The following is a 14,696-nucleotide window of genomic DNA, read 5'->3' on the forward strand; positions in this document are numbered from 1 at the left end:
CACATCTTTGAGTGCCATCAATTAATAAAATCTGACCAGCGAGGGATCGGGACATCTTCATACATACATTCTTACATTCTTATATTGAAATACTCTTTGAAAAATGCTTATAATGATATTGCTAAGGAATAAATATGTCATCAACAAATTATAGGCACACATGAAGCATACACTTCTGTTGCATCAGTGTAGTAATTGACTCATTGTAATGTTTGTAATAGCTGACAACCCAAGCAAATATTTCTTTTTAAAAGTCAGGTTGCCTTTTAAAATGGTGTACAAGAAAGCAAACTGCAGTTTTAAGCAGGATGTCTGAATAGACAATGGATCATCTATCTTTGTAGATATTAATGATGTTTTCCTGTTACAGCTGCACAAGTGTCAAATAAGGTAGATTAGACCCATTGACAAAATGAATGTTCCTAGCTTTCAGCAGAGGGATTAATATTGATTTTCCTTTTGAAATCTTAAAAGCTTGTGATAAACTCTCCATGTCAATTCCAAAATATAGGAGGATCATCTTCCGCAAAACACCCATCATTTTTGTTGATTAATGCACCAGTACTTTTGTAAAAGAATAGAAGAATGAAATGAAAAAAACTGTCCATGGGAACATAAACATGTTACACATTGCACCAACACTTCTGTCAAATGAGGCAAAATCATACATCTGGTGGTGGTTCTTATATTCTAGATGAAATATAATATGCAATTTACCCTTATGTACAATATTTCAATAGTTGATCCACCCATTTGGAAGACCAAGTACAACATGTTGTGGTTTTTGCCCGGGATGGAGGAAGTATTTCAAAGAATGAAGACTGGATTTCCATATATGTACTCTAAATTCTTCAGGAAATTGTATATTCTGCACTTAGTTTCCACAGATTATAATACAAATCTAGGTTGGTCTTCCATAAATCTCTCTTCAGTGTTTCACAACTCCTAATGACAATGAAAGTATCTAGAATTTGATCTCAAAACTACTACCCGAATAACAATGAAATGAGAGTCCAGAAGCACCTTTAAGAGCAAATATTTGTAAGTCTTAAAGGTGCTACTGGACTCTGATTTTATTGTGCTACTTCAGACCAACACGGCATAACATTAATTTGTTTGTTTAGCGGATTTTTATGCCACTTCTCCCAAGGTACCTGACTAAATTGATTTAGCATGATAGAACACAGCATTATAAGCTATAAATTAAAATCCAGCAGTAAAAAAGCCAAATAATAAAGTAATAAGTGAGCACCTTAAACTGAATTTAAGCATTTTTAGACTAAAGCTTGCTATAAAATAATTTTACAATTAACTCCATAATTAAAAGCTCAGGCAAACCAAAACCATAGGTGTCAGTGAGCCACTAGGAGAAGAGCAAGCCACAGATTAGATATCATCATCACTGAAAAAGGCCTGCCTTGGGTTGCCAGCTACCTTACCATGGAAGGTGGAAACACAGAGAGCAGGTCTTATGAGGCAGATCATAACTGATGGGATGGGGGGGAGGGTCTCTTAACATGTAATATTATTCACTGTGCCATTTTATGAACCTACCATCTCGCTCCATGGCATTCCAAAGCTCTAGGGCGACATTGTAGTAGGACCAGTCAGCTGAGCAATGCTGGGAGAGATACAAGAATGGGCAATCAAAGAGAGCCTACAGCTCATGTTGGCAAATGCTATACATTGGTCACAGCAACAAAGTATTCAGTACTATTACATTTGAACAGAGGCATCCAGTGGAATAGTTGAAAGAAGATACCAATTTCAGAGTGAACAAACTCAAACTCATCACATTTAACTGTGATGATCCAGTGTGAGCTAATCACAGGGCCTATTTACTTCAGCATCAAATGACCTGAATACCACTAAACAGGTTTGTCCTTTTTTTCTCCCCTGTAAACAGCACATGTCAAAACATATGAATACTGAATGATAGTTTTAAAAAAACTAGCATTAATTTATGGCTGATTTATATTTGTGACTGATTCAGAAATCTATTTTATTATTGTTGTTGTTTTTGTTGTCGTCGTCATTATTTTATTTATATCCCACCTCTCCCTGGAGGCTCGAGGCGGGTTACATAAAACAATCCCATTAAAATAATATCATGAAAGCATGAACCCACTACTAATCCTTAACAACATAGTTATAGCGGCCAAGAGTGGCAGCAAGGTTTAATAACTAACCTGATCTCTACCCCTCTAAAACGGAAGTGGAGGGGAGCTGCTGACACACGCAACCGCCACTTTGTGAGGGGGGGGCAGATCTTCATTGCTGCCCAGCCTCAACCAAAAGCCTGGTGGAAGAGCTCCATCTTGCAGGCCCTGCGGAATGTTGAAAGTTCCCGCAGGGCCCTAAGCTCTTCTGGGAGCTCATTCCACCATGTCAGCGCCAGGACCAAGAAGGCCCTGGCCCTGGTCAAGGCCAGGCGAGCCTCCTTGTGACCAGGAACGACCAGTAGGTTAGCCGCCGCAGAGTTTAAAGCCCATAGGGCAAAAGGCGGTCCCTCATATACATAATTTAAACAATTACCAGACAATAACCATGAATAGTTGCCAAACAGAGGGCTAATCTACCAAAACCTGGCTCTGTGTTTGTGACTGGCAAACAGGACATGAATAAAATGAGTGTCCTAGTATCCCTACTTCTTGTTCTGAGTCAGACAGGTTGGTGGATGTGCTGAATGGGTGTTTGGAGGTGATAATGGAGTGAATGCGGGTAATAATCTAAAACTAGATATAGACGAGTCAAGAAATGCTTTTATTTTGGTGCTCTTTCAAACCAACATTGTTTCTTCTTAATCTTAAAAAATCAGGTTTTCAGGTAGAGTTGCTTTTATAGCTTATCTTATATTGGAAAACTTCTTCCTGAAGAGCCTTCCACTATTTATGTTTGAGTTAGCTTTCCATGAAGTCATGGCATTCATTTTTATGTTATTATTTTCTGATCCTTCTCACTCTGTATCCACTGATTATAATTTTTCAAACTCTGTGTGTTCTTTGCTGCGTAATTCTCTTGACCTATCCTTTTGTAGAACCCCAGTTTCCATCACCCAATGAATTGGAGGGACTGTCCCATTGTGCTCTTATTGGCTGAACCCAATGCAAGAGACATTCCACACTCCAAGGCCATGAGGAAATTTCAAGATTTTTTGCACTGCTTTTCACTACCCAATGGAGTCCCAAAGTAACTTCTCTCCGCAACAGGCACTGGAGGGGAGGGACTGAGAGAGCTCTAAGAGAATTGTGACTAGCCCAAGGTCACTCAGCTGGCTGCATGTGGAGGAGTAGAGAATCAAACCCGGTTCTCCAAGTTAGAATATGCTGCTCTTTAATCATTACACCATGCTGGCTTTTATCTGTTTATTACTTATAACACTGTCACAGAGACATTTGTTTTCTTCTAGCCAGTGACTGTATTCCATTCATGAGTGTTACTATAGAAACCCTGGGGGTAACATATTTTATAATATGCTTCCTATTGGATGAAAATATCATAAAACTGAAGGATAAGTTGTTTAGGTAGAATAGTAGGGCATCTGATATCGAATCTGAAAGCACTTAATAAGAACTATTCCAAGCAATGGCACAGTACCATTATCATATCATTTAGTAAAATGGCAATGAATTATTGTATTATTCACGTCTCCTAGGGTCCATGCAAAATTATCACAGAGATGCCTTGAAAGACGACATGTAGCATGTTTCTTTTTCTGCAGCAAAGTGGTTAAAAGCACATTCAATTTTTTAAAATGTTTTTCATCGCTCAACAGCTTGCTAATGCATTCCACAGGCTCCCTTGCCTCTAAAACTGTTAACTACAGCTTTAAAACTTCTGATAATTATGAACCTTGCAGTCACACTAAACTAGATTGACAGATGAAATACTGATTACTAAGGACTTATTAAGGACTACTTTGCAACCAATTATGCTGACATTTGACTTGATTTGACAGTTGAATTGACTAGAAGATTCCTCCAAACAGAACAGAACAATTTATTTTTTTATCCTCATCATCCAAAGATAATTGTTCCAGGCAGATTCATTAATATACCACTACAAAATTTATTTTTATCCCAGCATGGAGTACTCTTGATTCCAGCAGTTGAGAATACCATACAAACAAGGTTCCTCATGCATTTTAGGGATTCACTGTTTACTGGCAGTTAAATGTCAGATGATACCACTCTAATGGCAGAAAGTGAAGAGAAACTAAAGAGCCTGTTGATGCAGGTGAAGGAGGAGAGTGAAAAAGTTGGCTTGAAACTCAACATCAAGAAAACAAAGATCATGGCATCCGACCCTCTCAATTCCTGGCAAATAGATGGGGAAGAAATGGAGATAGTGATAGATTTTATTTTCCTGGGCTCCAAGATCACTGCAGATGGGGACTGTAGCAAAGAAATTAAAAGACGCTTGCTCCTGGGGAGGAAAGCAATGGCAAATCTAGACAGCATCCTAAAAAGCAGAGACATCACCCTGCCAACAAAAGTGCGTTTAGTCAAGGCTATGGTCTTCCCAGTTGCAATGTATGGCTGGGAAAGTTGGACCATAAGGAACGCTGAGCATCAAAGAATTGAGGCTTTTGAACTCTGGTGCTGGAGAAGACTCTTGCAAATCCCTTGGACTGCAAGGCGAACAAACCGGTCAGTCCTAGAGGAGATCAGCCCTGATTGCTCTTTAGAAGGCCAGATCCTGAAGATGAAACTCAGATACTTTGGCCACCTCATGAGAAGGAAGGACTCCCTGGAGAATAGCCTAATGCTGGGAGTGATCGAGGGCAAAAGAAGAAGGGGATGGCAGAGAATGAGATGGCTGGATGGAGTAACTGAAGCAGTTGGTGCAAACTTAAATGAACTCTGGGGAATGGTAGAGGACAGGAAGGCCTGGAGGATCATTGTCCATGGGGTCGCGATGGGTCGGACACAACTTCGCACCTAACAACAACAACAACAAAATGTCAGTGTAGATGAACACTTGTTCTTTCCATTTTCATGGGAACTGCAGTGACTACCAATAGATATGGGACAAAATTAACATCCATAAAAGTCTCACTCAAAGACAAGATGTCACCTAAGAAACTGCGTCTGATTAATTGTTATAGATACATTTTCAAATCCTCAGCTTTTATCTTGTCATACTGGAACCCCTGTATTCCTGTCATGGAAACCACTTTTTGCAAAGGATTTTGGGGAGTCATCTAAGATAGATATTTATATTAACTGAGAATACCTTGTTGTGCATCTAGCATTCCACTCTAATTGCTCACTGGACATGTGGGGTATGCTGTTTTACAGGGAAGATTTTCTGCCACTGAGGAAACCCAGGATTTCTGGTCACATTGTGTGTATGTCACTACTGCAATTATATGTCATTATAGATTCTGATCCATGTGGAAGATGTGGAATTGATCATGTTTCAGATTTCAAACCAAAGTAATCTATCTCACAGACTGAACTAGAATGTGGAGCCAGGTTTGTTGTGAGTTTCACACCATCTATTATCCCATCATTCTTCATTCTATAATAGTTGATAGAAAAGGAAAAGTTCCTCTATTTAATAAATGTGTTGGTGTATTACGATGAGTAATATGATGATAATTATGATTGACCCGCCACTGGTTCAGCTTCTGGCTTGTTTACCCATTGCAATCAGCCAGTCAGACATTCTGTAGCCAGTTTATATATGTTTGATTGTACAAAAACAATGGCTGTGCATGCACAATCATATTTTACTTTCCCACCATTTCCAACCATATGGTTCCCCATCCACCACTACCACCATCTGTTCTATCCTATATTCTTGAAGTATACAGAACACTAACAATTCAGTTAGTGGCCTACAGTACAATCTTAAGCAGACTTACGTCCTTCTAAGGCTGTTCAGTTCAACGGACTTAGAAGAATGTAACTGTACCTAGGATTGCCCCATTAAGGATGCAAAACATCCCCCCATGTCCCCCATGATACCAGGCCTCTCTCAGTGCAACTTCTCCCTCTTATCCCCTGCCATTTGGTAATTTCCTGTTTTTGTAGTTTCTGTAATGATGTGAATAATTGGGAACAATTTATGCAGACACACTTTCAAGAGAAGATCTATCATCCCCCTGAGCAACCATGTGGCTCTCATTTTACAAAGGTCCACTCTCTGTTAACCTGCCAGGCTGCACCTGCAACTAGGGAGCCGCAATCCAAATCTCAGTCTGGTTGGTGTAGTCAAAAACAGAACTGAGGTCATACAGAGAAAGTCAACAGTTAAAGTCCGCTTAGATAGTATAGAGTCGAGAAGCCAAGCCAAATTGTCACTGGGAAGTCCATCCAACAGTGGGGGCAGGAGGTGAGGAGGTGGAAGTGGAGCAGCAAGGCAGGAAGAGAATCAGAGTAGAGCAGAGGAGCAAGGAGCTGGGTCAAGAGAGCAGGTTACCAGGGTGAGCAAGCAGGAGTCCAGAGAACTAACCAAGGTCAGAACCATGAGTCAGTTCAACAGAGCTTTGCTGACACAAACCAAGAATCAGGTATCCAGATAGATGGGCAGGAAATGTGTACATTGCACCTACAAAGGTTCATGGCCCATGTTCTCTTTGAAGTACAGTCTCCAAGCTGCACCCAAACTATCTGCAGCTGGGATTAATCCTTGTCATAGGAAGGACCTCTAGCTGTGGCCCATCTTGTTTGACAGTGAGTTGGCAAGTGTGTGCTTCTCCTGTGTGCTGTCACTACAACACAACTTTGAAGCCTCTGGCACTCTGGCGAGCCTTCAGGACTGGGCGAGCCTTGCTTAATAGGCTCTGGTGCATTGAACACAGGGGCTGGAGCAACTGGCTTAGACCTGGCAGCTCCAGATTCGTGAGTTCTGTCTGCACCAGATCCTTCACCTCCTCTTTGGCATTGGACTCTGGATCCAACTACCCCAGCTCCAAGGCCAAAGTACCCAGCTCCGCCTTGTTGTGGAGGCTTGTTTTGGGAGCCAGTGCGTTCCTAGCCAGCAGCTCCACTGTCTGGAGCATGACACCCTCAGTTTAGAAAAAAACCAAAAACATTTGTTTGAATTCACTCTTACCAAGTAGCAGTAGCACCAATTTCTATTTCAGTTTATCCAGATAAATTGTCATTCATTGTACTAGGATATTTTGGTAAAATTATGTTCAGTAATGATAATGTTATTGTCAGTTGGATTTTAGCATATTATTACGTTTGATAAATGACAGCAAGTTTGAGACTAATGATAACAAAGGTAAACATTAAACCACAGTCTCATTCTAAGGAATTCTTGCAAAATATAAGATTTTCCGTGGCACTGATCCTATCAACAAATTCATTCATTCATTCATTCATTCATTCATTCATTCATTCATTCATATGCTGCCCTCTCCAAAGGAGAGTTTACATCAAACTGGAATGATACAAATAACTCAGTTTATAATACAATAATAACAATAAACAACATTATGGAATTATAACACTGGGAAGGACAATAAGTCAATTTCAGCCTTCTAAAGCAGCTCACAGTAGCTCAACATCATGCATTTTCATTCACTGGCATCATTATCATTTTAAAAAACACCTCACTCCAGGAAAAGTTAACTCCATAAATGGCTTACAGCCAAGATTACTAATGGGAACCATGGGTTTTGACCTCTATGCTCTGGATGTTGACCATCCAGGTGAAGTGCTTCAGTACTCTGTGAATGAGGAATTAGGCAAACCAGTGGTCTGATCCAGCAGGGTTCTGTGTCCAATACTGACAGACTCTGACTGGAGTCCAGAACTGCTGCACCCTCCAATGTACCCTTTCTATAGGGCTTGCCCAAGAAGTGCCTTAGCAGTGGGAGGATTCTCCACACCCAGATACTGCTCCCACCAGTTGCCTCTCCTTGACAAATAGCTAAAATACACAAAACATGATTTTAAAAAATCATGTACAACCCTCTGTCTCAGTTTGAGAGTTATGTACAAAAATGATACACATAGGCACAAAAAATTGCCACTAGCCTCTTTGTACCAGTGATCATCTGGATATATGTATTTTGACTTGCATTTTTTTATTTACATGTTTCACCACATGCATTTAGTGTAAGGTGACCAGATTGTCCCACTTTTGGAGGGACATCTGGGAGCACCTGGCAAATTGTACTTATGTTGCAAGTAAAAAATATATATCGCAATACTATTTTTGCATTCTATGCATTCTATGAACATTTTTGTTGCTCAATATAGACCAAATTCTTAATCAAGAACCACCCCCCCCCCCCGGTCAATGTTGTCCCGCTTTACCAGTGTTAAAATCTGGTCACCTTAATTTAGTGTGCTGAAGTGGTAGCTTCCACATCAGAAATCCACCTCAACAATTCTGCAGTGATTGTGCATGATCTATTGCCCAGTGGCAATCAGAGCAACATGTGTGCTTGGCATGCAAAAAATCCCAAATTCAATCTGCAACATCTCCAGTTAAAAGTATTATGTGCAGAACCTCAACCTGAAACCCTGGCTAGCGACTACCAGTCTATGTTTATGGTTCTCTTTTCAAAGTACTGGCTTCTATAACTTCCTTTAGGAAACACATACTGCTATATTGCAGAGTTCCACAACATGACATCCATGGATACTATGGTATCCACTCATATGTCTCCCAAGGCTCAGCACGTGTTTCAGGAAAGTAGGCAAAACCAAAGTAAAAGCAGAAACGGGGATTGGCTGCCTTCATACAAGTAAAGGGGCTTATCATTTGGATCCTTCCCATCTCTCAATGGAGAAGTATCCAGGATTCTGGAAACAAGACCTATGGAGCCATAAGGAAGGGAACTAGGTAGCACAACAACATACATACACACCCCATTGTGTTCTCTCTGTGCACTTTTTTAATCCTTTCTTTTCCCTACTGATTATTGTCTTTTGTGTCCATGTTACCCTCCATTGGGGGTCTTCTGTGTGTTGTGTGTTTATATTCCTCATCCCCATCCTCTTGTACCTGTACATGTTTGTGGCTCCACTTCCTGTAGCCATCATTGTGTACTTGAGTTTCCCCTTTTATAGTGATGGCTGCCACCTCACCTCAAAATTCCAAATGTGCCTATAAGCTTAAAGAAGTTGAGGATCTTTGCCCTATGGGATATGAAAGCTACAAAGCTCCAACAAAAGAAAAACATGTCACAAGGGGGGAAGGGTAATCCCTTCACACAGTTCAGATTAACTACTGCAACAATGAACACTCGAGATTGCTAGGCATCACACCATCATCTAAAATATAAGTAGTATTATTTGGACCAAACCTTTGTTAAAAGGCTAGTTCATCCCATTTGCTATGCCATTTGCCATACGTTGTCAACTGTTTTAATTGTTTATGGGGATTTAAAATTGTATGGATGCTTCTATTTTGTTAACTGTCACATGCAAGTTATAGGAGCGGCGATATAAAAATTAAATTAATAATAACAATAATAACAGCAACAACAGCAACAATAATATGCAGGCAAGATCCACACTATAATATGGACAGCATATAGAGAGGTACCAAATGCAAGTCAACTCTAATATAGGTAAAGGTAAAGGTATCCCCTGTGCAAGCACCGGGTCATGTCTGACCCTTGGGGTGATGCCCTCTAGCATTTTCATGGCAGACTCAATACGGGGTGGTTTGCCAGTGCCTTCCCCAGTCATTACTGTTTACCCCCCAGCAAGCTGGGTACTCATTTTACCGACCTCGGAAGGATGGAAGGCTGAGTCAACCTTGAGCCAGCTGCTGGGATCGAACTCCCAGCCTCATGGGCAGAGCTTCAGATAGCATGTCACTGCCTTACCACTCTGCGCCACAATTACCTCTAATATAGGTAATAGAAGCTTAATCAGGGTGATACAATGACCAGTTTATCATACACTTGTCTATTTGATAAATATCTCCATAAGATTCAAGTGAGGAAGACGCTATAGGATAAGCAAGTTTACCCACATAGTAAATTGTAATCCATTCCTAAACAAAGTTGCACCTTTCTAGGACCATTGTCTTCAGTGTATTTAGAAGTGGGTGAATCTGTTTAGGATTGCACTGTTGTAGTCCGCATGGACACACAGTTTGTGCCTAATGTGTGTACCTTTGTAGGAGACTCTAGTAGATTTGTAAATGCTGTTGATCACCTCATTGTCACCAGGTAACCTTTTTCTTTGAGGCTTGAGTGGCACATCAGGTATAAAGGGATATAAAGATATATGCTCATCTTTTACCTTTAAAGTTAGATAATTCCTGTGGGTCCTTTTACAACAAGCCTCATGGAAACTGACTGAAAACTGTTCTGCAGTTTCTAGCCAGTATGTAGATTTGAAGAATAAAACCCCCCCAAAGAATCCCAATTTAAATAGTCTACAAACTGTAACCATAATACTAAGAGTACAAGTGTGAGTTCTTCACGCCAGAAAAAAGAGTTACACATTGAACTTATCTGCAACAAACCCTACTTCTTTCAGCACAGCAAGTATATAATTTTTTTAAAATATATCCTGGAAGTTGTATGGATTAAATAACATGTACATGGCAGCTTGTTTCTAAAGGGCTTATTACAGTTCTCAACCACTAACCTGTGACTTACAAAAACAGGGATTGATGTCATAATGAGGTTTAAATGGAGCCATGGTGTCTACGTTGCCTCCTAGAAGAGAGGGGTTCCCCTTCTATCTTGGGCATAGGGGCTCCTTCTCCAGGGCTGCTTAATGCAAACATAAACAAAACCGAGACCTGAATTCATTTCTAACTGGCTGTCATATATTTTTAGTTTCGCCTCTGTACAATGCACAAGCCAGGTATATTACAGAAGATGCCTCTATGATAAAAAGTTACAAGCTAGCACACAAACACAGTGCAGGTTGAAACCATTTCTATAGACTTCTTTGTGGAAATGTCTCTGACATATTTTTATACCACCTTTGCTGCAGTAACTGAAAACTGAAAATCTGAAAGAGGAAATACCATTTATTGCATTTGTGCTGGAAGCAAAAGGCTGTCCACACCACATCAGAGAGGACTAACTTTGATGACTGTCAATAAAAGACTTGATTTTTAGAAAATCTTTGCTCAAAGCAGAGTAATACCTTTATAAATCCACTGAAGTCAGTGCTACTTGATTCTAACCACTGGGGATTGGGAGACAAAAGGACCATGGAAAGAGTCCTATTCTCCCAATGGAGGTGGAAGGGAAAAGGGTAGGCTTGCCATGTCTTCCACCTAGCTCATACCCACCTGCCTTGTGTAGGTCTGGGGCCACTGGCTCCCACAGCAGCAGCTACTGCTTCCTTTTGGGGGCTCACAGCAGCAATAGCCAATCCAATCTTGCTAGCCAGTGACATTTCTTCTTCAGTGGGCCCTCTTCTATTAATGCTATACTTCTTCTTAGTTCCTAGAAGAGATGAAGAAATATAAATTTAAAAGTGCATCATTAGTGTGACAATGGGAATAGATGTGAACAGATGTCAAGTAGTTGTTTATTTTTTAAGAATACTGGTTTAGTGGTGTCAGCATGTATAGTTCCCCACTTTGCAACTACTATATCTGCAAAGCACAATCTGTAGACATTATTGTAGGTGTTGACAGACTGCTGCATCCAGATCCCTGATGCTCAGAAATGAAATCATTCATTGCCCACTGTGGCAAGTCTACCACCTTCTTTGCCAACAAAAATACAGGGCTGCAAGGAATAAAGATTGAAAGTAGGAGAAGATATTTATATCTGCTTAGCATTAGAATTGCTTAACAGCATCTTGAATTGTGTGAATGCAAGCTACCATCTGAGATGTGATCACACTTAAAAGAGTCATCCTCCAACTTAAGTGGCTTGATATGTCTGCACTCTGATACCGTGATCAACCATGGTTTACAAATGGTTTGATCAATCTGTGATTATACAGAAGGTCTAGTAAGCAAGGATTTTCTGGCTATTACCAAACTGGGACTTTAAACTAGGATTTGTTAATCATGGATTCACTAATTGTGATTTGTAGTGATGTCTGAATACACAAAATGCATACTATAGTTCCTTGACCTTCTGGGAAAGGAAGCAATGAGACAAATTGGGATTCATGTACAAATTGGGATTTGTTATTGATGTTAACCTGAGGTGGTCCTGCATCCCAAAGATCTTAAGACAGCCTTCAACAATTTCTTCTTCTTTGTTTAGTTTGTTTAGAGCGGTACATACCATTTACTCCTTCTCTGTTTTATCCTCATGTCAATCATTAGAAGATAGGTTAAGTTAAGAGAGGGGGGAGAGAGAGAGAGAGAGAGAGAGAGAGAGAGAGAGAGAGAGAGAGAGAGAGAGAGAGAGACTGGCCCAAGGTCTCCTAGAGTCTAACCTGAATCCAACCTTTTCACTATTCCACCAATCTGGCTCCCTCCAACATATCATTATCTCTGAGATACTGATTTGTATTTCTTGTCTCTATATTCAGCTGGAACTTCCTCCTTAATAATAAATGACAGGTCCACAAAACAGGTCTCTAGTCCAGACACTCCAGAGATCACACATGTGGGATAATGCAATTTCAATGTGTTTTTGCAGGTGGATTTCCTTGTGCAGAACAGGAAAATCTACTTCTAAAATGCATTGAAAGTGCATTATCCAACATGAGCAGAATGGGAATGGTTTACTACCTGGGTCAGAGAGCTGCAATGTGGAAAGCAAAGGATTAAATTACCCTTCCCATCTCATCCATCAATCATTTTTCCCCCTTTCTCCTCCTCAACAAAACACTTTCAGACTTTTGTGGCATTAACCTACACAGACCCCACAACCTCAGCGATCCCAAAGACATTAAAATGAAAGGCATGGCTAGTTGCTTCATTGCACCAGCCCAAATTGCACACTGGATTTTTCATGCAGGGGATTGGATCCAGATTAATTTCCACCAATTCCCTCTTCGTATTGCAGATCTTCCCCCCCCCCCCATGTTATTTCTCAGAATCCTTATTCCCTCCCCCAATATGTAAATCTTCTAAACAATTTATATTTTCCAGTATGAAAGTCTAATATTTCTTCTTTTAAAAAATATAAGAGAGAAATTACACTCACTTTCAAAATGTTAAAAGAAGGATAAAATCAATTTGTTTTCGTTATTCAACACAGGGATGTTGTATAAATCATGTTTCCCCTGCCTTATATGCTGGAGCCTCGCTGGAGGAGTTCCTCCACTCTCAGTCTCCTTTAAGCATCTCCAGGGAATCGTGCTTGAACAAGTGCTACCTTGTGCGTACACCGAGCCTTGATTTGCCTGTGTTCATTAAAGTGAAAGAGCCATTTCTCAGAGCAAAAACATTCCACACTTACAAATGAAAAAAAGGACACACTTTGGAGCAAGCAGGGTGGCTGCAGGCCACCCGAGTCTATTCCCTCTGATTGAGAGAGAAATCATTTCTATTCTTCCAGTGAAACTGAGTGCTGTTTAAGAAGAGTTTTAAGGGGAAAGGAAAAACTTGTCAAAGGAAAGACAGGTGTGGTTGTAGATGAGAGTGTGAAAGTCATCTTTTGGTCAGAGGCATGTTATTTTCATTATGTTTCCTGAAGGAGTGTCTCTCAATTGTGCTACATATTGCATTTACAAAGGGAAAAACAGGAAGGTGAGAAGGAAAACTCAGTCAGAAATATATCATAGCTAGAGAGTGGACAGACCAATTCAGTCATGATTGTTCTCCATTAAGCAAAAGCATTGTTTGTGCTGCTTGACAAATGGATCAATCTTCTTTTATTTCATTCCATATTTCATTCCATTATTATACCAGAAGTTAATGTCATCTGGTGTTCCATAGCTCCTGAATTCTAGTGTCAGGATTTGGTCTGATGAGTCCTCCTGAGAGGATGCCATGATGGCTGACCCCATGGAGGTCTAAACTCTGGAAGACCCGGAGGTTTCTGGGCTATTTCACTTACAAGCCCCTCAGCAGATACAAAGCCAGCTGCAGCTGCTGGACCAGAAGACCAGTGACCCATAAACCAGAGCTAGATACTGGGAGTTCCAAGGAACCCACTGTCTAGTATCTAAGATCCCACAGTCACCTCCAGAACCCCAAGAGCTGAGAAGACAGAAAGCCCAGACAGAAGTTCAACTTTCTTTCAGAGCTGTCTCAGCCTCACCTACCTCCTTACATCTATTGTGGGGAGAGAAAAGGTAAGCAATTGTAAGTCACTTAGAGACTCCTTCAGGCAGCAGAAAGCAGAGTACAAAAATCCAGCTCTTCTTCTTCTATTATATTGCATAGGGCATTTGTGGCCCTCGCAGATTCTTACTTCTACATTAGAAGACCAGGCTTCACTGTGGGGCTTTACAAGAATCAAGGGCACTGCTACAGCTGCAGGCACAAAGACCTATAAATTGCCCAAATTCATCTCTGGGATTAACAACTCAAATAGAGTTTGCTATCTCAGCCTATCTTGATTGTTCCACCTGTCTGCTTAATGGTGTCTGGGTGACTTCCTGCCTGCCCCTGGGTGCAAGCAGGACTTCATTTCACTTGGAAGAATCTCTCAGCCATTCCGCACTCATTCAAAATTGCACAATGTTTGCAAATTGAAATCGCTACTGATTTGCTGTTATGCACAACATCGTTGACAATCTGCAATACTCCTGAAACCAATCCACAAAAAGCGCTTCATTGTAGCGCTTTCAGGGAAATCCCAAAAAGTGGATTCACCCTCCGGAAAGCGCTACACTCTTGCA

General features: G+C 40.6%; 1 long non-coding RNA gene across 1 annotated transcript in view; it reads right to left on the reverse strand.

The window, feature by feature from the left end:
* Positions 1 to 13,163, reverse strand: part of LOC143837876 (uncharacterized) — a 106,477-nt gene extending 93,314 nt beyond the window's left edge. Inside the window, exons 1-2 of the long non-coding RNA XR_013231132.1 lie at positions 13,055 to 13,163; positions 11,230 to 11,386 (exon numbers count right to left, since the gene is read on the reverse strand). This is a non-coding gene — a long non-coding RNA (uncharacterized LOC143837876). The remainder of the gene's footprint in view (positions 1 to 11,229; positions 11,387 to 13,054) is intronic.
* Positions 13,164 to 14,696: the final 1,533 nt, after the last annotated feature.

This window comes from Paroedura picta, chromosome 5 (genome assembly GCF_049243985.1).
Source record: "Paroedura picta isolate Pp20150507F chromosome 5, Ppicta_v3.0, whole genome shotgun sequence".
In the NCBI taxonomy this organism is placed as follows: domain Eukaryota; kingdom Metazoa; phylum Chordata; class Lepidosauria; order Squamata; family Gekkonidae; genus Paroedura; species Paroedura picta.